Here is a 24024-nt window from a genome sequence, read left to right as displayed (position 1 = left end):
ACTACTGTTCTACTATACCATCTATTATCATCTCCCATTGTTGTCCATATCACCTCAATAAATAATAGACTTAAGCACCCATACAGTCTTGTTTCTGGGAGTAGATGAAAGGTTAAGCCGTATGCTGGAATCCACACAGCGTCATATGTGGAAGAAGGCAGAACAGTAAAAAACGGAACCGCCGGTCGCAGGCGGTGGTTAAACAGGCTATAATGGGCCACTATCACCCAAACTGCTCCACATACGGGTACTACAGCAGCCGCCACACAGCCGCAGGGGACAAGAGCCAAGAGCTCAGTAAAAAACGGACCGCTGGTCACACACGGTGGTAACCCAGGCTATATGGGACCGCTATCACTCAAACTGCTCCGCATACGGATATTACAGCAGCCGTCATACAGCCACAGGGAATAAGAGCCCAGGGCTCACTAAAGGACCACCACTCGCACGCGGTGATTACATAGACTGTACGGGACCGCAAACAGCCACACTGCTCCGCATACGGGTATCACAGCAGCCGCCATACAGCCGCAGAATGCTACTACAGCCCGCCAAGAAGTGCTATATCTTTCCCGCCACGCATAGACTCAGTTTCCCTCCAATATACTCAGCAGTACTCAGCTAAACGCACAATGTCTCAGAAAAGCACATCCTCACTCTAAACGAAGTCACGGGCAAGCTCTAGCAGGTCGTCTATAGCAGAGCTCGCTGCTGTAGCTCGTGCCAAAGCCGAAGCAGCCAAAGCAAGATCCTCCTTAGCCGAACGAAAGATGCATCTAAAGTTGAGACAAGCAGATCAAGATACTTCCCCCACGTCTGCAAGCCGAAACTGCATGCTTGCAAGCCGAAAAAGCACGTTTGCAGGCCAAGCTAGAAAGACTTGCGGCAGACAAAGAGACAGCAGCTGCAATAGCTAAGGCTGAGTGTCCGGAAGCTATGAAGAATCCCGATTCTGAGAGATGCAGCAGCATTCTCGGACCAGATCTAGAGCAGCAAGATCCAGCGCATCGCAGAGTATGTCCGTCAACATTAGGGCGTGGATGACAGCCCAGAAGCATCATATCGATCAGCCCATGCTGATTACCAGCGATCCAACAACCGAGCTTCACTATCATATGCGAGGAGACGTCCAGCACAGAGATGTCGACCACAGCTACCGTTCCACTGAAAATAAGGTACAGCTCCCATCCCGCCTTAAAGAGACACCTTCTTCACCGACAAGGGACCGCACAGACTATCCGGAGTCAGAAGCGTCTTACAGGTGTGGTGATACACCACACACTAGACATGACTATAACACACCAGCTCATGCCAGCACTGATGGAGCCATCATGGACTTTGCAAAGTTGTTTGCCCGCCGAGAACTGGTTACAAAAGGACTTGTAAAGTTCAATGACAACCTGAGAACTATCGGTCATGGCGAGCCTCATTCCGGAGTGCCATTCTTGGTCTGGACCTTTCTTGTAGTGAGGAGTTAGATCTCCTGGTAAAGTGGCTCTGAAGTGAGTCAGCCGAGCATGCCAAAAGAATGAGAGACATTAATGTAAAGCATCCTCACACAGCCCTATATAAAGTGTGGGAAAGACTTTATGAATGCTATAGGACAGTAGAAGTCATAGAGATTGCTTTATATAAAAGAATTGATGATTTCCCTAAGATAGGACCTAAAGGTTATCTAAAGCTTAGAGAACTGAGTGATTTATTGACTGAATTACAGGTTGCCCAGCAGGAAGGAGACTTGCCCGGATTGGCATTCTTAGACACCGCTAAGGGTGTCAATCTGATAGTACAGGAACTTCCTTACAACCTCCAAGAAAAGTGGATTACATGTGGCTCGCAGTATAAGCAAAATCATAATGTAGCATTCCCTCCTTTCACTGTATTTGTTGATTTTGTCACCAAACAATCTAGAATTAGAAATGACCCTAATTTTCTCTTTACTCTGTCATATTCCACTGTCCCTGGTGTCAAACCCGGCAAGAGCAGTCCACAAAACTAACATTGTTTCCACAGGCCATACTCATTAGGTGAATAAAACCCCTCCAGATGAGAGCAAGCCTCAGGATGTCAGTAAACATTGTCCTCTACACAAGAAACCGCATCCTCTACTGAAATGCAGAGCCTTCAGGGAGAAGTCTTTGGAGGATCGCAAAGGTTTCCTCAATGAGAACAACATCTGCTTCAAATGTTGTGCCACAACCTCTCACTTTGCCAGGAACTGTGAAGCTAGCGTGAAATGTGCAGAATGCAGCAGCACGGATCAAAATACAGCCTTGCACCCTGGATCACCTCCACGAGCGATGCCGCAAGCAGCGGAGCAAGATGAGAATCAGGAGGACACTGACAAAGACACCCCTGCGGTCAGCTCTCAATGTACAGAGATCTGTAAGGGACTCGCAGGAGGAAGGTCCTGTTCAAAAATCTGCCTTGTCTGAGTCTATCCTGTAGGCCACAAGGACAAAGCCTTCAAGATTTATGCAATCCTGGATGACCAAAGTAACAGGTCTCTAGCCAGGTCCATCTTCTTTGACAACTTCAGCATTGTAGGTCCTGGTTCTCCCTACACCCTGAGGATGTGTTCAGGTCCCGTTGAGACGGCGAGGAGAAAAGCAACCGGATACAAAGTGGAGTCCATAGATGGCCAGACCTGCCTATCATTACCGACCATCCTGGAGTGCAACCAGATTCCTGATTCCTGACAACAGGTCAGAAATACCTTCACGGGAGGTGGCGAGACATCACCCCCATCTAAAGCGTATAGCCCACCTGATACCTGAGATGGATCCAGAAACCCCAATAGCTCTACTCCTGGGAAGAGATACCACAAGACTAGAGAGTGTATAAACGGCTCCGGGAACGCTCCGTACACAGAGAGGCTCCACCTTGGATGGGTCATCATAGGAGACGTCTGTCTAGGAGGATCACACAGCCGGCCTCAGTCAACTCTATGCTTACCAGTAGAGTTGAGCAAAACGGGTCGGTCATATTCAAAAGTCGGCGACTTTCGCTGAAGTCTGGTTTCATGAAACGAATCCCGACCATAGCGTGAGGTCGGCCACGAGGTCGGCGACCAGAGCGCCAAAGTCACGTTTCAAAAAGATGCTTCCAGCGCCCTTTTTCAGCCAATGTTGGAGGACGCACACTGTGGGCAACGCGATGACATGGGCATCGGTCACCACCATCTTTGACAAGGGCATGCAAGCGATTGGCTTGCTTTGTGTGGCGTCACAGGGGCTATAAAAGGGCGTGCACACCGACCGCCATGTTATTTATGCCGATCTTAGCATAGGGAGAGCTGCTGATGATGATGATTCTGTACGGAGAGCGTTAGGCAGGGAAGAAAAACCAAAAAACTGCTTCTGCTGTTAGCGATTTCCACTTAGAACACAACACTTTGTGTGCAGTGACAGGGGAGGCTCTATTTTTGTGCATCAGCTCTGTTGGTTATTAGGCTGCCTTAGAAGGCTCCCTGATAGCTGCATTGCTGTTTCCACACTGCTGTGCAAACTGCTTTTTTAAAAGCAAAAATACTTTTCTTCCTCTTTTCTGCACAGTTACCAAGCGTTCATTTTTCCACCCTTTTGTGTGTGCAGCAGTCCTGCTCATTAGGCTGCCTGCGTCCATACTTGGACTGAGAGCATCATTGTCAGTGTCCTCAAATCTCTAGTGAGATCCAAATTCTCACCAATCCTATAGACACCCTCCACCTTGTCATACACCATCCAATTTCAGCCTATTACATTGAGGTGTAATCTCTCCTGTGCCTGAGACAATAGTTCAGCGTCCTCAAATCTATAGTGAGATTCAAATTCTCACCAATCCTATACACACCCTCCACCTTGTCATACACCATCCAATTTCAGCCTGTTACATTGAGGTGTAATCTCTCCTGGTCCTGAGACAATAATTCTGAGTCCTCAAATCTATAGTGAGATCCAAATTCTCACCAATAGTAGATACACCTTCTACCTTGTTTTACAGTACCATATAGCTGGTGGTATTTTGGGTACATTTTCACAAAAACGAGGAAGTATGGTGGAAGACGCCATGGAAGTGGGCGGGGATTGCCAGCCGGTCCTGATGGTGGTGGTGTTGCATCTGTTGGTAGTGGCAAAAGCATAATAGCACCTAAGGCAGGAGGTGTTGAGCCTGCGTCATCGTCTGGCTCCACAAGGCCTCAAAGGCTCTCTTTTCTGGGAGCAGGTAAACCACTTTTAAAGCTGGAGCTTCAGGAACAAGTTTTGACTACATTGTTGACACAGCCTCCAGCTCTCTCGCCTCCTCTTCTGAAGTTTCAAAAAATAAAAGCACTGAGTCATCAGTGGAGGCTCCTGGTCAGGAAGAACAACTTTCCTTGTGTCCTTCACCCCTACCAAAAGTGAAGGATGTGGCAGGCCACACTACCGATTACTCCATGGAGCTCTTTTCACATACCATGCCTGGGTTAGCAAGTCAAATCGTGAATTCCCCAGTCCAAGATGAATCTGACATGGAGTGCACTGATGCACAGCCACTGCTAGATTTTTCTGCTGGTACATTCACTCAGAGCACTACATTATCCTCGCAGTGTACTGAGGCAGAATCAGACCCTGATGAAACTCAGGTGCCCCTTCCCGCATACTATACCACCTTTCACGGTGACACAGAGGAAGGTGTACATGAAATTGAAGAGGAGGTGATGGATGACCCAGTTGTTGACCCAGATTGGCATCCATTGGGGGAAGAGGGTGCCGCTGCCAATAGCTCAGAAGAGGAGGAGGAGGATCCGCAGCAAGCAACGACATCGCAACAGCTGTTATCTGGCAGGACCGAAGCAGTCCAGAAACGTGTTACAAAAACCAATGGAGTTGCAGGACAGCTTGGCCAGATGGTCAAATTAGCACAGCATGCAAGGTCTCAAAATGTCTTCCATAGTAGGAAGAGTGCAGTGTGGCACTTTTTTGAACAAAATCCTAATGATCAGGCAAAGGTTATTTGTAAGAAGCGCGCAAAGACCTTTAGCCGAGGGGAAAATCAGAGAAATTTGAATACCAGTTTGCTGCTTAGACATTTAACCACCATGCACTTGCAAGCGTGGACGGACTACCAAACCTCACGTACCACATGTGCACCTGCTCCGAATGAAGGTAGTCAGCAACGCTACATCACTTCCCCCACTGTAAGCCCACCGGTTAGCACACCACCAGCAGCAAATGTCGAGGTGTCGTCGCAAGGGCAAAGCAGTCATGGAAACACAATGTTATTGCTATGAAAGACTGAATCTAGGCCATCAGCAACACCACCAACACCATCACCAACCCTCTCTCAGTCCGCCATGTCCACCGCTAGTTCCACCATATGCAGCTCTCAAGTCCAGCTCACCCTACCAGAGACTGAGTAGGACAAGAAAGTACTCATCCTCTCATCCGCATACACTGGCTTTGAACGCCCACATTGCCAAACTAATCTCGTTAGAGATGATGCCCTACCGGTTGGTTGAAAGCAAAGCTTTCCGCGAGCTCATGGCCTACGCAGTACCACGCTATGACCTACTTCTTTTCGCGAAAAGCCATCCCAGCCCTCCACATGTATGTGAAAGACCACTTTGTCCATGCACTCAAGCAATCAGTGAGTGGAAAGGTGCACCTCACAACAGTTGCATGGTCCAGTAGGCATGGCCAGGGCCGCTACGTGTCCATCACTGTGCACTGGGTTAATGTGGTGTATGCAGGGTCCACAGGGGACAGCGGCGGTGGACAGTGCTGCCTAGCCCACGGTATAGGAAACAGTTGGCTGTAGGCGTTCGACCCTCCTCCAGAAGCGAAAGCTCGTCCACAGAGTGCAGTCGCACGAGCACTCCATCCGCAGCTGCCAGTGTTGCACACGAGGTGTCCCACTATCGAACAGCTAGTGGTAAGCGTCAGCAGGCTGTGTTGAAGATGATGTGTTTGGGCGACAACAGACACACCGTGGAGGTACTGGCCGACTACTTGCAGCGGCACACTGAGTCATGGCTTGGCAGTCTACATCTTGAGGCAGGCAAGGTAGTTAGTGATAATGGTCGGAATTTTGTGGCAGCCATAGCCCTTTCAAAACTCAGACACATACCTTGCCTGGCTCACACCTTGAAACTGGTGGTGCAGTGCTTCCTCAATAATTATCTGGAGTTAACAGCCCTGCTCCATAAGGTGCGAAGACTGTGCTCGCACATCCGCCGGTAGCCCGTACCCTCCAGTCGTATGCAGAAGCTGCAGCGATTGCTCCACCTTCCCAAGCACCGCCTAATTATCGACCTTGCAACAAGGTGGAACTCCACCCTTCAGAGGCTGTGTGAACAGAGGCAGGCTGTAATTCATTTGTGGGAGGATACACGGGCAGGCAGTTTGCAGGCAGACATGTAGTTGTCTGGTGTGCAGTGGTCGAAGCTGAAAGACCTCTGTAAAGTCCTTCAGTGTTTTGAGGAATGCACACGGCTGGTAAGTGCAGACGACGCCATCATAAGCATGTGCATCTCACTTATGCATCTGCTCATGCAAACTTTGACGCACATTAAGGAGCAGGCGTCTGCAGCCGAGGAGGAGGGAAGCCTTGATGACAGTCAGCCATTGTCTGCTCAGGGAAGTCTCGTGGACGAGGTGGAGGAAGAAGAGGAGGAGGAGGAGGATGATGGGGATGATTATTTTGGGGAGGAGGATGCTTCTCAGGGGGCAAGAAAAAATGTTGGCGTGGCAAGGTCAGGTACAGGGTTTGTGCGTGACTGGAGGGATGTGGATTTGCCAGAAAGTGCTCCTCCACCCAGCACTAGCAGTGCATCATTGACACCTGGAACATTGGCCCACATGTCTGATTATGCCTTGCAGATCCTAAAAAGGGACCCCCGCATTGCCAAAATAATGAACGATGATGACTACTGGTTGGCCAGCATCCTGGATCCACGCTATAAAGGCAAATTCCAAAACATCATGCCACAGGAGAACCTAGAGCTAATATTCGCTAACATACAAGCAACTCTGGTAAACCGTTTGTTTGAGGCATTCCCAGCACACAGCGGCTGTGATGTTTTTCCAACGAGCCGTAGGGGGCAACATGGAAGAGGTGTTCGTGGTGCACACAGCCGAAGTGGCATTGGACACAGGGGTTTCATGACCATGTTGTGGACTGATTTTTCAAGTACCTCTCACACGACTGGTAATACTGCATTGATTGAAAGTGACAGGAGACAGGTAACAAACTACTTCTCTTTACATATCAATGTTCTTCCTCACCGGTCATTCCCCTTTGACTATTGGGCCAGTAAACTTGACACCTGGCCTGAATTGGCACAATATGCCTTACAGGAGCTCGCTTGCCCTGCTGCTAGTGTGTTATCTGAATGAGTCTTCAGTGCTGCTGGATTAATCCTGACAGAAAAAAGGACCTGTCTGTCGACCCAAAATGTTGATGATCTAACCTTCATTAAAATGAGCAAAAACAGACCTCAAAACTAATAAAGGGGGTTATATATTAAATAGTGACACCAGAAGCAACCAAAATTAACCCCTAAAATTTAACTTTTAATTCAATAACTGAAAACATTAGTGAAAATGACTAAAAAAGGGAGAGGTAGAGTACAAATAATGAAGGGTAATAAAGATACTATTTTAGTTCTCTTCAGTGATCACAGAATATGGGCCACCAGCTAAATTGCCCTAGTCAGCCCTATTTTGACCCTTCCTAACCGCGGAGGTTGGCACCCTAGTTGTAGACGACACGGAGCCCCCGCTCAACGTCGGTATCCCTAATAACCCCTACGTCTCCCTAGATATACAAAAAGGGGACACAAAAAAGAAAAACACACACATACTTATAATACCGAAAAAATGAAGAGACATAAATAGTCTCATAGATAATGCAAAAGTGCTATGAACTTATCTCGTAGTATTTCTGATGGTATGAAAGCCCCAGAAAGAACTTATCTCGTAGTAAAAAGAATGATACATGGGGTACATATCAAAAAAGCAGCTTAAAGAAAGACTTATCTCGTAGTCACAAAAATACTAATAAGCTGCAGATGGCAGACCAAATTACCAAATAATAAATTTAATAAAAAACGGCTACAAGGAAATTCAATGAAAAGCACCTATACTAATTTATTTGTCCGGATCACCGGACAAACCTATGCAAAATGGTACAAAAAATTGTACATTAAGGCAGAAAAAGGTAGCTTATATAGCACATGCGGCAGCCATTACCTTGAAAACTGGGGGTAAGAATCACCCCGTTTCACAGAAATCCAGCCCAAATCCAATATCTGTGCATGAGACAAAAAATGTGCTACCTCACAACAATCATAGATGAAAAAAATGAGGCTACCAAATTCATCTCAGATCATACAATGTGGTACAGCGATATCCAAGTAATAATGTATACAGAGTCTAGACCCACAGAGCATAATTGCTCAACAGATTAAGTCTTAATAGATAGTACCACCGATGGTTCTGCCAAAAATAATGTACAACATAATACTTATCAGCCTCTTGATGTATATAGAAACCCGACGCGTTTCCCCCTCTCAGTCCGCTGAGGGTTCATCAGGGGTCAAAAAGTGGGGTCTCATTACCCCTGGCCGAAAGAGCAATGCAGTGTGCGGCTTACTCCAAGCGCGTTCACCGCCATTATTTAAAAATTCTGCGCTGGTATAAAACGCCCACTTCCGGTAACCGCAATCCAAGATGGTGGTCTAAACCGGAAGGGGATCATATTGAGGACGAACAGTACTCAGGTATGCTGTCCAATGTAGCAGCCACCAGAATGACGTAGACACCGCGCACCCTACTAAGAGGCACTGACAGAAACAGGAGTCAGCAAACTAGTGCCTAAAAACAAATGATAAGATAGAATAATACTTCTCACTAGCGATACCAAATTCCGCGAATAGTGAACCAAAAATCTTATAGTTTAAATAAAGTCTAGATAATTATAATTATATTCACGTACATATCCACATAGATTCAAAAAATAACCTCATTATTGAGAACACCCAATTCATCCACAAAGTCATTGGAAGAAAATCCTCAATAGACATGGAGTAAAAAATTGCATCCCAAGCTATAATAAATAGAAAAAATAATAAACAATAAATAATCATCAATAGTAATAATTTACTGACCCAATCGTCAAAACAACTATAAAGTGTAGGCTGGGAACATGTGAAAAACCACCGATTATAGATAACTACTAACATTTAGCTGTTCATTAAGGCCTTTTGGGCTCTGAGATTCAAGCCAAAAAATCCAGCGCGTCTCACGCTGTAGAATTCTGTTATCCCAATCTCCCTGTCTAACTGCGGGCTGCACTTTCTCTATAACACGAAAATTGATATGTCTATCATCTCCTCCATGTACCATATTGACATGACGGGCTAAAGGGGTATCTCTTTTGTGTCTAATATCCCCCAAATGTTCACCTATGCGGACACGTAATTCCCGCTTTGTTTTACCAACATAGTCAAGGGGGCAGGTACAAGTACACAGATATACAACTCCAGTAGTTTTACAATTTGCAAAGGTTTTCATTTCATAAATCCTCTTTGTATAAGCACTGCAGAAGGTATGAGATACACAAATATATTTACAAAAACTGCAGTGTCCACACTTAAAGGTGCCTGTTGCTCTATTACGCAGCCACGTTTCCTCTCTTTTCTGAGGCTCCAAATGGCTGTCTACCACCCGATCCTTTATTGACCTACCCTTCCTAAATGTAACTGATGGACCCGGAGTGATAAAATTACATATATCATTATCCATTTTCAGAATGGACCAATATTTCTCCAGAATGTTCATGACTTTACCAGATTGATCATCAAAGGTCCCTATCAGTCTAGTGATTGTATTAGAATTCTCCCTTGCCCTCGGAACCAACAAGGACATCCTGCTTACTTGTTTAGCATGTTTATAAGCCGGTTCAATCGCCCTTGTTGGATATCCCCTGCTTCTAAACCTTCTCCATAGTTCCCTCGATTGTAGTTCAAAATCATTCCACTCGGAGCAGTTCCTCCGAACTCTGAGGAACTGACCCCTTGGTATACCTCATTTAAGTGGGAGGGGATGATGGCTTTCCCACCTCAGGAGACTATTAGTCGAGGTTGGTTTTCGATGCAGGTTGGTTTTAAGTGAACCATCTGAAGAAATAGAAATATTCACATCCAGGAATGTGATCCGATCTCCACCTACCTCATGGGTGAAAAAAAGACCCAACTCATTCTTATTAAGGGTATCAACAAAGGACCTGAATGATTCTCCACACCCCGCCCAGAGGACGAGGATGTCGTCGATGTACCGACCCCAGAATAATATCCTAGGGAACCAGACGACATCCTCGTCCCCAAAGACCCTAGTGTCCTCCCACCAGCCCAGGAGCAAATTAGCATAAGTTTGGGCACAAGGGCTCCCCATCGCTGTGCCCCTGAGCTGGTGGTAGTATCTCCCATTAAATAGGAAGAAATTATGACACAAAACAAATTGAAGAAGTTCCAGCAAAAAATTGTTGTGTGCTCCAAAATGAATACCTCTCCCCTTAAGAAAATACTCAGTAGCTCTTAGACCTTCTGTGTGGCCAATACTGCTATAAAGAGCCTCGACATCAATGGAGGCCAGTATCGTACCTGGGTCCACTGTGATTCCTTCAAGTTTATTAAGAAGGTCCATTGTATCTCTCAAATATGAGGTGAAGGATAGCACAAATGGTCTCAACACTTGATCCAAATACATGCTGGAGTTCTGACAAAGGGCATCAATCCCCGAGACGATTGGTCTACCCTTAAGGGGGTCAAACCCCTTATGGATCTTTGGCAGGGAGTAAAACGTAGCTGTAACTGGCCACTTGGGTAGTAAGACGTTGAACTCATTCTTTGACATCAGCTTCAAATCTAAGGGCCTTCTAAGTAGTATTGACAATTTCAGACTATATTCCTTAGTCGGATCACTCCTGAGCACCTCATACGTTGATTTGTCAGAGAGAATCCTCATACACATTTGAATATATTCATCTCTGTTGAGGATAACAGTGTTACCCCCTTTATCGGAGGGCTTCAACACAATCCGATCATTATCACCAAGTTCCTCCAAAGCCTTTCTCTCACGGAAGGAGAGGTTAGGTGGGACCCTGTCTCTCTTCGAGTCAATCTTACAGATCTCTGCCGAGACAAGCTGTTGAAAAATTTCAATACTACCAGTATCACCAATTGGTGGCATCTTTTTGCTTTTTGGTTTCAAATCAGAAAAGGGACCCACCCCAATATCTCTCTGTCCTTCCTCTGCCAAATCAGCCAAAAGCATTACATCAGGGAGTTCCTCCTCCAAAATTCCAAGTTGTTGGCATTTATTTCTATCATTAAGGGCAAAAATTTTTTTCCACTTAAGTTTACGTGTAAATAGATTAATATCCTTAACCCATACAAATGGGTCAAACCTAGTCGTGGGTACAAAAGATAGCCCCCATTCAAGAACCCTCTTCTCTGTATCTGATAACTTATATGAGGACAAATTGATTATCTGATTTTCATTGTCCCCCTCATCCAGAGCCCTTATTTTTGATTGTTTGTACGCTCCCGTAACTTGTATGGTGCCAAACCCCTGGTTTCTAAAAAAGATGCTGAAGAGCAGGCTGAGGAGGAGGAGGAATTTATATTTGCTGCAGAGTTTGTTTCTTGCTTTTTGGAGAAAGTACTCACAGAGTGGCGCTCGGTATCCTGCCATCTTCTGAAATTACCCCTGCATCCTCGTCCCTTATTTCTAAAATATGGCCTAGAGTTATACAATTTAGAACCCCCTTCAGCGTGTGAGGATTCTATATCTGAGGATGAAATGTCCCCAGAAATACCTCTCGAGGTAAGGGCAGGATATGCTCGTTTTTCCCTGATCTCTGCTGAGTCCCTAACAAATCGTTTGTGTTTCCTTTCTTTGATAGAAAGTTGATATTTCTCAACAATATTCTTAAGATTTTCTTCCCTTGTTACGAAGTCAGCAGCTGTTTTTAATTTGAGAGTAGCCTCAGTTAGTTCCTTCACCCTTAATGAAGTCCTCTCCAAAGTTATTTTCTCTTCATCCAATAATATCTGCATTAGCCGTATAGATGATGCAGTTACCTCCTCCTCCCACCTTGCAAGTAAAGATGGAGTCCTACACCTTGGAGCCGGTATTAATGGTATCCTTAGACCACGTGGGACAATCTTTTGTTTAATGTAATTTTCCAATGATTGTACCTCCCACCATGACTTAATATTCTCTTTAAATGCCTCCAATAATTCAGAGAAAAGTGCTTTGAGAGAAGAGCCCGCAGCAGAAAGAGAGTCAGTTTCTGCTTCAGAAAAGACCTCCCTTGCATCGTCCAACCATTTATTTGTATCAATGGGTCCCGACAGGAACCCAGCCATACTAGTCAAAAACAGACCTCAAAACTAATAAAGGGGTTATATATTAAATAGTAACACCAGAAGCAACCAAAATTAACCCCTAAAATTTAACTTTTAATTCAATAACTAAAAACATTAGTGAAAATGACTAAAAAAGGGAGAGGTAGAGTACAAACAATGAAGGGTAATAAAGATACTATTTTAGTTCTCTTCAGTGATCACAGAATATGGGCCACCAGCTAAATTGCCCTAGTCAGCCCTATTTTGACCCTTCCTAACCGCGGAGGTTGGCACCCTAGTTGTAGACGACACGGCGCCCCCGCTCAACGTCGGTATCCCTAATAACCCCTACGTCTCCCTAGATATACAAAAAGGGGACACAAAAAAGAAAAACACACACATACTTATAATACCGAAAAAAATGAAGAGACATAAATAGTCTCATAGATAATGCAAAAGTGCTATGAACTTATCTCGTAGTATTTCTGATGGTATGAAAGCCCCAGAAAGAACTTATCTCGTAGTAAAAAGAATGATACATGGGGTACATATCAAAAAAGCAGCTTAAAGAAAGACTTATCTCGTAGTCACAAAAATACTAATAAGCTGCAGATGGCAGACCAAATTACCAAATAATAAATTTAATAAAAAACGGCTACAAGGAAATTCAATGAAAAGCACCTATACTAATTTATTTGTCCGGATCACCGGACAAACCTATGCAAAATGGTACAAAAAATTGTACATTAAGGCAGAAAAAGGTAGCTTATATAGCACATGCGGCAGCCATTACCTTGGTGGTAATCAGATCACATTCCTGGATGTGAATATTTCTATTTCTTCAGATGATTCACTTAAAACCAACCTGCATCGAAAACCAACCTCGACTAATAGTCTCCTGAGGTGGGAAAGCCATCATCCCCTCCCACTTAAACGAGGTATACCAAGGGGTCAGTTCCTCAGAGTTCGGAGGAACTGCTCCGAGTGGAATGATTTTGAACTACAATCGAGGGAACTATGGAGAAGGTTTAGAAGCAGGGGATATCCAACAAGGGCGATTGAACCGGCTTATAAACATGCTAAACAAGTAAGCAGGATGTCCTTGTTGGTTCCGAGGGCAAGGGAGAATTCTAATACAATCACTAGACTGATAGGGACCTTTGATGCTTTGATGATCAATCTGGTAAAGTCATGAACATTCTGGAGAAATATTGGTCCATTCTGAAAATGGATAATGATATATGTAATTTTATCACTCCGGGTCCATCAGTTACATTTAGGAAGGGTAGGTCAATAAAGGATCGGGTGGTAGACAGCCATTTGGAGCCTCAGAAAAGAGAGGAAACGTGGCTGCGTAATAGAGCAACAGGCACCTTTAAGTGTGGACACTGCAGTTTTTGTAAATATATTTGTGTATCTCATACCTTCTGCAGTGCTTATACAAAGAGGATTTATGAAATGAAAACCTTTGCAAATTGTAAAACTACTGGAGTTGTATATCTGTGTACTTGTACCTGCCCCCTTGACTATGTTGGTAAAACAAAGCGGGAATTACGTGTCCGCATAGGTGAACATTTGGGGGATATTAGACACAAAAGAGATACCCCTTTAGCCCGTCATGTCAATATGGTACATGGAGGAGATGATAGACATATCAATTTTCGTGTTATAGAGAAAGTGCAGCCCGCAGTTAGACAGGGAGATTGGGATAACAGAATTCTACAGCGTGAGACACGCTGGATTTTTTGGCTTGAATCTCAGAGCCCAAAAGGCCTTAATGAACAGCTAAATTTTAGTAGTTATCTATAATCGGTGGTTTTTCACATGTTCCCAGCCTACACTTTATAGTTGTTTTGACGATTGGGTCAGTAAATTATTACTATTGATGATTATTTATTGTTTATTATTTTTTCTATTTATTATAGCTTGGGATGCAATTTTTTACTCCATGTCTATTGAGGATTTTCTTCCAATGACTTTGTGGATGAATTGGGTGTTCTCAATAATGAGGTTATTTTTTGAATCTATGTGGATATGTACGTGAATATAATTATAATTATCTAGACTTTATTTAAACTATAATATTTTTGGTTCACTATTCGCGGAATTTGGTATCGCTAGTGAGAAGTATTATTCTATCTTATCATTTGTTTTTAGGCACTAGTTTGCTGACTCCTGTTTCTGTCAGTGCCTCTTAGTAGGGTGCGCGGTGTCTACGTCATTCTGGTGGCTGCTACATTGGACAGCATACCTGAGTACTGTTCGTCCTCAATATGATCCCCTTCCGGTTTAGACCACCATCTTGGATTGCGGTTACCGGAAGTGGGCGTTTTATACCAGCGCAGAATTTTTAAATAATGGCGGTGAACGCGCTTGGAGTAAGCCGCACACTGCATTGCTCTTTCGGCCAGGGGTAATGAGACCCCACTTTTTGACCCCTGATGAACCCTCAGCGGACTGAGAGGGGGAAACGCGTCGGGTTTCTATATACATCAAGAGGCTGATAAGTATTATGTTGTACATTATTTTTGGCAGAACCATCGGTGGCACTGTCTATTAAGACTTAATCTATTGAGCAATTATGCTCTGTGGGTCTAGACTCTGTATACATTATTACTTGGATATCGCTGTACCACATTGTATGATCTGAGATGAATTTGGTAGCCTCATTTTTTTCATCTATGATTGTTGTGAGGTAGCACATTTTTTGTCTCATGCACAGATATTGGATTTGGGCTGGATTTCTGTGAAACGGGGTGATTCTTACCCCCAGTTTTCAAGGTAATGGCTGCCGCATGTGCTATATAGGCTACCTTTTTCTGCCTTAATGTACAATTTTTTGTACCATTTTGCATAGGTTTGTCCGGTGATCCGGACAAATAAATTAGTATAGGTGCTTTTCATTGAATTTCCTTGTAGCCGTTTTTTATTAAATTTATTATTTGGTAATTTGGTCTGCCATCTGCAGCTTATTAGTATTTTTGTGACTACGAGATAAGTCTTTCTTTAAGCTGCTTTTTTGATATGTACCCCATGTATCATTCTTTTTACTACGAGATAAGTTCTTTCTGGGGCTTTCATACCATCAGAAATACTACGAGATAAGTTCATAGCACTTTTGCATTATCTATGAGACTATTTATGTCTCTTCATTTTTTTCGGTATTATAAGTATGTGTGTGTTTTTCTTTTTTGTGTCCCCTTTTTGTATATATAGGGAGACGTAGGGGTTATTAGGGATACCGACGTTGAGCGGGGGCGCCGTGTCGTCTACAACTAGGGTGCCAACCTCCGCGGTTAGGAAGGGTCAAAATAGGGCTGACTAGGGCAATTTAGCTGGTGGCCCATATTCTGTGATCACTGAAGAGAACTAAAATAGTATCTTTATTACCCTTCATTGTTTGTACTCTACCTCTCCCTTTTTTAGTTATTTTCACTAATGTTTTTAGTTATTGAATTAAAAGCTAAATTTTAGGGGTTAATTTTGGTTGCTTCTGGCTTCATTAAAATGAACCATGCATGGGTTTCAAAGGATTTTGTCCCACCCTCCCCTGCTGACACGTAGGATGCCAGAAAAATGGCTCGCTTTTGTCCTCCTCTTCCGCGGACTTCTCCAATTACTCCATTTGCAGCTGCTGAATGTCCAACATCAACATATGAAATTTTTCCACCTCCCTAACTGGGCTGCCTCCCCCCACCGGGGTCACCACCTGGCGCACGCACTCGTGCGAGTGCCGTTGCCCTGGACAGGTGAGTGGGCACACTCTTTGGCATCGGCACTGGCACAAGGTCCCTCATAGTAGAATCAAGTGTCTCTGAGGGTGGGGGTGCACACCCACCGTCAGACACACCGGCGTACTGTGAGGGGCCCACGAGTGAGCCCCCCTGCTTGCTCAGGGCACCAGCACTTGCAATACTTACCTCTCCCTGCTCCACCACTGTGTAGTCTGGCCTGTTAAATACTTCACTGGGACTGCCAATACAAATTTGTTGAAATGATAGATGATGATTAAGACGTAGCTATGCCCTGTCCTGCTGGGCTCTATCTTCAGATGATCAATGGCTTCCATTTGTTATAGACGTGGACTCACAATGAGATGCAGTGGTGGTTTATCATCAGCTTTCACGGTTTTCCGACTCACAGACGTGTGACATTCCTGCCCACATTTTTAAATGTGTCCTCGCATGCCAATCCAATAGAATCGCCTACGGCCTGTGGCTTGTGTCTTTTGCACTCCAAAGTTACCTGACAGATCATGATAGACAGTGAGGATAATGTCTACATCTGTCTCTGTGATCACAATTTGATGGAGATGAGTAACGGTGATGGGTTCCACGGTACTGCGATACAGCAAACCTTTCTTCACAAGAACTGTTTTCGCTGTCTCCACAGACAAAGTAATTGAGGGTCAGCATCGCCTCTGAGAATTCTCCCGGGAGTTTTTACCGTGATTAGTAATTCCAAAATTTCGGCAATCAGTCGACTTTCCGACTGTACTTGTATCCATCTCATTTCCTCTTGCGGAGAGTTTGGACTGTCTTACTGAGACTGAAATATATATGAAGATTGAAAAATACCCCAACAGTGTATACTGGTGTATGCTTCGAATACATAACCCTTTTCTACTTTTTAGATTCTTGTCTAATCCATACTGAGGCTGTGAGTGTCTTTGTCAGACTCCGGAAATATACACGCAGATTTTTAATGTTTAAACTATGCTATATATACCTGCTATCCAGTGACACTGTACCCTTTCTCAACTTTCTACAATCACGTCAAATCCATACTGGGCCTGAGACCGTCTGAGTCTGCCTCCTGATATATAGACATAGGTTTTTCATGTGTAAACTATGCTACATATATGCCTGTTATCCGGTGATACTGTACCCTTTCTCAACTTTCTAAAATCTTGTCGAATCCATACTGGGCCTGAGAACGTCTGAGTCTGCCTCCTGATTAGAAATGAGCGGTGTTCGAGTTGACCTGTTTGCCAAGTTAAAATTCCAGCTGTTTTGGGCGGTGTTTGAGCCATTCGTTGAACTCGAACACTTTGCTTAAAATTCGGCATTTCGAGGATCCGTTCGAGAACGGTTTGTTCACCAAAAGTGTAACTTCATTTTCGCATTAATAATGGTTTTCAATGTTAATAGACTGTTTCATGGCATAGGTAGCGGTGTCTGGTAGCCAGCGGTGTAGTGCACCTGTCAAGGAGCTACACCGTGTGTGTTTCTAATTATTTTTTACCGCATCTTGTCCAGAAAATCTTTTTGGGCCTTGTAGCACTGTCTGCTACTCAGCAGAGGAGCCCACCAGTGAACCTAGCTATGCCGCTTGTTTATGAAAGAACCAGTTTTTGACTGCATTTAGCACAGTTAATACTTTGGGCCTAGTAACTGTGTCTGTTACTCATCAGAGGAGCCCACCCGTGAACCAAGCTGTGCCGCCTGTTTATGTAAGAACCATTTTTTAACTCCATTTAGCCCAGTGAATACTTTGGGACTAGTACCGGTGTCTACTGCTCAGCAGAGGAGCCCACCTGTGAACCTAGCTATGCCGCCTGTTTATGTAAGCATTGTCTGCTACTCAGCAGAGTTGCCCACCCGTGAACCAAGCTATGCCACCTGTTTATGTAAGAACTGCGTGCTACTCAGCATAGGAGCCCAGCTGTTAAGCAAGCTACAGCACCTGTGGCTTGGACACATAATTTTTTCATTTTTTCTGGAATGCCTGTTAGGCCTAATTCCGGGATTCCGGTTGACCTGCACTTAATGGGAAATCCTTGTTCGCGGGGAAGAATTGGAATCCCAGACCCCCATCACTAACGGGGTTCAGTGGGTTATCTGCACCTGTAAGCGACACACGCTGGACCTTTCAGTGTAGCGCGCATGCAGCCCCGGACATGTAAGGGCATGACAGACCTGTTATTGATCGATCTCGCGTGCCAGAGCCTCGCGTGTCCCTCTAGTAAGCTTGATGCGTACCGCGGGGGAATGCCGGAGTCTCATTTGTTAACGGAATTAAGCTGACAAATCGCTAGCACAACTGAAAACGGACATCCACCACCACCCACAGAATTGACAAAGCTTGCAATCTGTCAATCTTTTCTGTAGCTGGCATGGTTGAGGTTTCCCGGGTGGAGTCAATTTAAGCCGCAGGCTCCACTCCTAGTCGTGCCCTTCTCGACATTCCTTTAAGGAACCATACTGCCCCCAGAAACCAAACACTTTGCCTTCATGGACGCTGTTCGGAGGTTCGTGGGAATAACGCCGCCCGATCGGCAGTTAGCCTAATTTATGGTGGGAAGTAGGACGGTATATGATCGTCTTCGATTTCAGATTTTTACTGTTTTTTGGTATTTTACATTTTTATTCCAGCCTTTCTTGACTTCATAAGGGCATGAGATGCCTATAGCTGTGTCTCCTCCTCCTCCTTTTACTCCTCTACCTCTTTTCTATATGTAGTTGCCGTTTTCCATATGTTATTTTTGTATTCTGAGCATTTCGTCTGCTTTGGGACACCTTTTAAGGTGTTTTGTAATTGTTTTCTATGTGTTTGTATGTGTTTGTGTTTGCCTGCCATTGTTTTCAATGGTGTTCGACATAGTTCGTCGAACGTTCGACAAACATTCGACGAACTTGCCTCGTGTTCGACGAACCAAAACGAACGAACACTAGCGGGGTGGCTCAACACTACTCCTGACATATAGACGTACATTTTTAATGTTTAAACTATGCTATATATACCTGGTATCTGGTGATACTTTAGCCTTTCTGCCAGGAAGTCCTCCTCCACCCACCACTCTAAGTGTATCATTGACACCTGGAACATTGTCCCTCATGTGTGATTGTTTCTTGCGGATCTTCTTGTTATATTGTGGTGTGATCCATCCTGAGCATGTGACAGTCTGTGGGTTACTCCTGCAATTTAGATGTACATTTAAAAATTACCCCAACACTAGTGTATACAGCTCTACGCTTGTGATACATTACCCATTTACTGCTTTTTATATTCTGGTCTAATCCAAATTTACCAAGTGAGAGTTATCTTCTGACTGTGGAAATAAATACTTAGATTGACAACAATGACCCCTACACTGTGTACAGCTGTAATCTTCTGATCCATTACCGTTTTATGGCTTTTTATATTGTGTTGTAATCGATACTGAGCCTGAGAGCGTCTGTGTCTGCCTCCTGAAATATCAATGGAAATTTAGAATGTTTAAACTATACTATATATACCTGCTATCTGATGATACTGTACACTTTTTCTACTTTTTATATTCTTGTTTAATCCATACTGAGCCTGTGAGTGTCTCTGTGTGACTGATGGTATATATAGGGAGATTGACAATCATCCTTTGACTGTATAGAGCTGTACGCTTCTGATACAGTACCATATATCTGATGTTATTTTGGGTTCATTTTCTGCAACATTTTGAAGTTTGGTGGAAGAGGCCACGGACGTGGGCGTGGGGGGGCCAGCTGATGCTGATGGTGGTGGTGCATCTGCTGGTAGTGGCAAAAGCACAATTGCAGCTAAGGCAGGACGTGTTGAGCCTGCGTCATGGTCTGGCTCCGGAACGCCTGGAAGGCTAACTTTTCTGGGAGTAGGTTAACCGCTTTTAAAGCCGGAGCATCAGGAACTGGTTTTGGCTTACATTGCCGAAACAGACTCCAGCAAATATGCCCTCCTCTTCTGAAGTTTCAAAAAATGCAAGCACTGAGTCATCAAGTGCTGGCTCCTGGTCAGGAAGAACCCCTTTCCTTGTGTCCTTCACCCCCACCAAAAGTGAATGATGCAGCAGGCCACACTTCACATTAGTCCATGTAGCTCTTTCCATGCCTGGGTTATCAAGTCAAATCGTGAATTCCCCAGTCCAAGATGAATCTGACATGGAGAGTGGGTGGCCAGCCAGGGCATTGGGGTTAATCGGTACCAGGCCGGTGTCACAGAGGGACGTTGGTGGTGATGACCCGTTCCGTGGCCCTGGGCATCCATGCAAAGGGGTGAATAACGTTTATAGGTGAATGATACGTGACGCCACCTGTAGTTTCTGATCAGATTGACCCGCGCTGCAGTGTCGCTTTTCTGGGACAGATGTTGTGGTGCAGCTAAGATGTAGAAGCCCTGCACAGGTAGGGCTGTAGTCGCAGGGCAGATGTAAGAGTTGGTAGATGGTGTGCAGTGCAGGAGAAAGATGACAGACACAGTCGTGCAGTTCCTTTACCTGTACTTGGTAAGTGCCGTCCAGGACCCAGAGTACAGATGGAGAAGGAGTTGGTCAGCCTGGAAGCAAATTTGGAATTCTCTCTCTGCAGATAGGTAGTGTGGCCTCCGTTCTAGTTCTTATCTGAGGTACTTGCAGTACTGAGTTCACTGTAGTTCCCCCTGTTGACTCTCTTTTGGAACTTTCTCATATGGCAGGCAGCCATAGCCTTTTCCTTCTGGCTCACACACGTCGCTGCTGGGGCCTCCGAGGGAACAGAGCAGCTCCTACTTCCTCCGGTTTCTGCTGCAGGACTGTTAGTGTCCCTACAAACTAGAAGACCGGAATCCGGACCATGCGCTCCAGCGAGGAGTGAGCCTTAACTCTGCTCATCCACCAGCTCCCCTTCTCACGTCCACACACTTCCCTTCCCTTCACAGACTGCCCTAACTTACCTCCTCCCGACCACAGAGAGCAGCTCCTCAGCAGTCAGGTTCAGAGGTCTCCCTGCTGGCCTTGAGTGGGAACTGTGTTGTGTGTAGGTTTAACTGCTAGAGAGATCCTTCGTTGCTCCCAAGCATGACATCACACTCCCTAGGAGGAAGGTAATGCCACTGTGGCGACCGTACTCCTGGGGGCACCACAAGTGCACTGATGCCCAGCCACTGCTAGATGATTCTGCTGGTACATTGACCCAGACCACTACATTCCCCTCGCACTCTACACAGCCAGAATCTGACCCTGATGAAACTCAGGTTCCCCTTCCTGCATACTATACCACCTTACACAGGGACAAAGAGGAAGGTGCAGATGACGGCATGGGCGACGGCACTGGCACAGGGCCCCTCATAGTACGCAAATGTGTCTCTGCCGGTGGGAGGGCCTAAATAGCCAAGTGCAGTGAGATGGAAGAAGGGGACGACCCGCCATCAGGCACACCACCGCCACCTGCCATCAGACACACCACCATACTTTGAAGGGCCCTGTGCCAGTGCCGTCGCCAACTAGTGGGGCCCCCCTGCTTGCTCAGGATCACAGCACTTGCAAAGTTAAAATACTTACCTCTCCCTGCTCCACCGCTGTGACATTTTCCGCGTTTCCTGACAGTGACATTCTGGTCAGAGAGCGCGATGACATCACGTCTGTACGCCCTCTGCCTAAACAGGTCAAGTGCAGTGAGATGGAAGATGGGGACGACGAGGAGTCCAGACTAGTACAGGAATTCCCTAGCGAGGAGACTTATTTAATTGTTTTCAATGTTGGGACAGCTATTTTTGGGAGCACTATACTCTGGAGAATGATATGAGGCCCACCATACACTGGAGCATTCCAAAGGTGGACATCAGACACTGGAGCAGCATTTACAGGGCCCATTATGCACTGGAGCATTAGATATGGGGCCCATTATATATGGAGCATTATTTGGGCCCATAACACAGTGGAGCTTCATCCATGGGGACCAACATATACTTTAGCATTATGTGGAGCTCATCATATACTGTTTCAAACATAATATGGGACCAATGATTCTGTATGGAGAAATATATGGGCCTCATTACTCTGTACAGTGCACTATGCAGTGGCCATAATACTGTATGGAGTAATATACTGTCCGTTTTTGGAGCTATTGGAGAATTTAAAATGGATATCAGTCATAAGATGTAAGAAGTGAAGTATTTTTCATTGTACTATACCGCTATTTCTCTGCCGTATCAGAGGATCATGAATTGTGGCATGTGTTAAAAGAGCCCAGTGACACTCTTTGGCCCTGAGCCCACGAAAATCTGGAGCCAGCCCTACCCCCCCCCCCCCACAACTTTAGCGAAATAACCCCCAGTTTTCAATTCCTAACTATTATTATAAAGTAAAATAAGGTTGACAAGCTTAAGTAATAAGAATTAATGTTTTTGGCATTAAAATGGGCACTGTAGGTGTGTTTCCTGTCCTCCACTCCCTGCCGACCTTGGTTCCCCATTGACTTGCATTGCATTGGGTTTCGTGTTTCAGCCGGCCTTTGACTTTTCACGATAATCGGCCGATTTCGTTCAACCCGACTTTTGAGAAAGTCGCGTTTCATGAAACCCGACTCGACCTGAAAAAAGGCAAAGTCGCTCATCTCTACTTACCAGCACACTAGAAAATGGACGTCCATCTCTTTTCCGGCCATGTCACAATAGTCTGCTGGTAAAGGAATTGCCAAACAACATTCCACTACCTTGCCCTTTCTCAGCACCTACCAATGAAGACCACGCCTGTGAAGGTGAACAAGACCTCATGGGATGTACAGTCTTCCACAGGACAAAGGAGGACAACAAGGTTGCGATGTCCATAGAGGAGAGGATGTTCCTGGACATCATGGATACACAAATAGTCAAAGACAACCTCAAGAAGGGACAAGCTATTCCTGGAGATAGCGTGCTAAAGAAGCTTGATCCAATTGTTGACCAAGGCGGGCTGCCGAGAGTAGGTGGCCGTCTTCAAGAAGCCGAGATAGCAGTTTCAGAGAAACACCCAGTAATAATTTCTGGACGTCATCATGTCACAACCCTGCTCATTCAGCATCATCATGACTTGGTGAGACACCAAGGCCGTTTGTTCACTGAAAGAAATCTGCGGGCGGCTGGTCTATGGATAATCGACGCAAAGAGAAGCATGAGCAAACTCATCTTCAACTGTGTTACGTGTCGCAAACTCCGTGGCTCATTCCAAAATCCGAACATGGCGAATCTTCCATCCGACAGACTCAGTACCAAACCCCCCTTCACCAATGTTGGACTAGATGTATTCGGTCCTTGGTTCACTTGTCTATCCATCAGAGCTGTTCATATCGAAGTAATCGAGTCTATGGACACTTCAAGTTTCATAAATGCGTTTCGACGCTTCACCGCAATCAGAGGCCCTGTGAAGCATATTCGCTCCAACAGAGGTACGAATTTCATTGGAGCGGCAAGAGAACTTCAGATCCCTTCCAATTTGGACATCGCTAACATTGAAGGGTACCTAGGCGAGCAAGGATGCACCTGGACTTTCAATCCGCCACACTCTTCGCACATGGGAGGTGCCTGGGAGAGAATGATAGGCATAGCACGCAAGATACTGGACTCTATCTTCTTACAAACGAACACCAGGCTCACACTTGAGAGTTTAACTACGTTCTTGGTCCAGGTATCAGCTATCATGAATGCCAGGCAACTGTCAGCACTCTCCAGCGATTCCGGAAACACGACAGCTCTTACTCCGGCAATGCTACTCACGCAGAAAACCCGAGAGCTCCACTCGGAGAATTCAATGATAAAGACCTCTTCAGATGCCAATGGAGGCAAGTGCAAAGCGTGTCCAATATCTTCTGGGACAGATGGAAGAAGCAATATACCTCCACTCTACAAACCAGGACAAAATGACAAAAAGACCACCCAAACATCCAACCAGGTGATGTGGTACTTCTCAA

The 24024-nt window shown here is 45.2% G+C and overlaps 1 protein-coding gene across 2 annotated transcripts in view; it reads left to right on the top strand.

Moving 5' to 3' along the window:
• Positions 1–24024, top strand: part of ABCA9 (ATP binding cassette subfamily A member 9) — a 271200-nt gene that overhangs the window by 51683 nt on the left and 195493 nt on the right. The window lies entirely within an intron of this gene.

The sequence above is a fragment of the Dendrobates tinctorius genome, unplaced genomic scaffold (assembly GCF_039654945.1).
Source record: "Dendrobates tinctorius isolate UK_male_01 unplaced genomic scaffold, ASM3965494v1 ptg000014l, whole genome shotgun sequence".
In the NCBI taxonomy this organism is placed as follows: Eukaryota; Metazoa; Chordata; class Amphibia; order Anura; family Dendrobatidae; genus Dendrobates; species Dendrobates tinctorius.
This window is presented reverse-complemented; position numbering and strand designations above follow the sequence as displayed.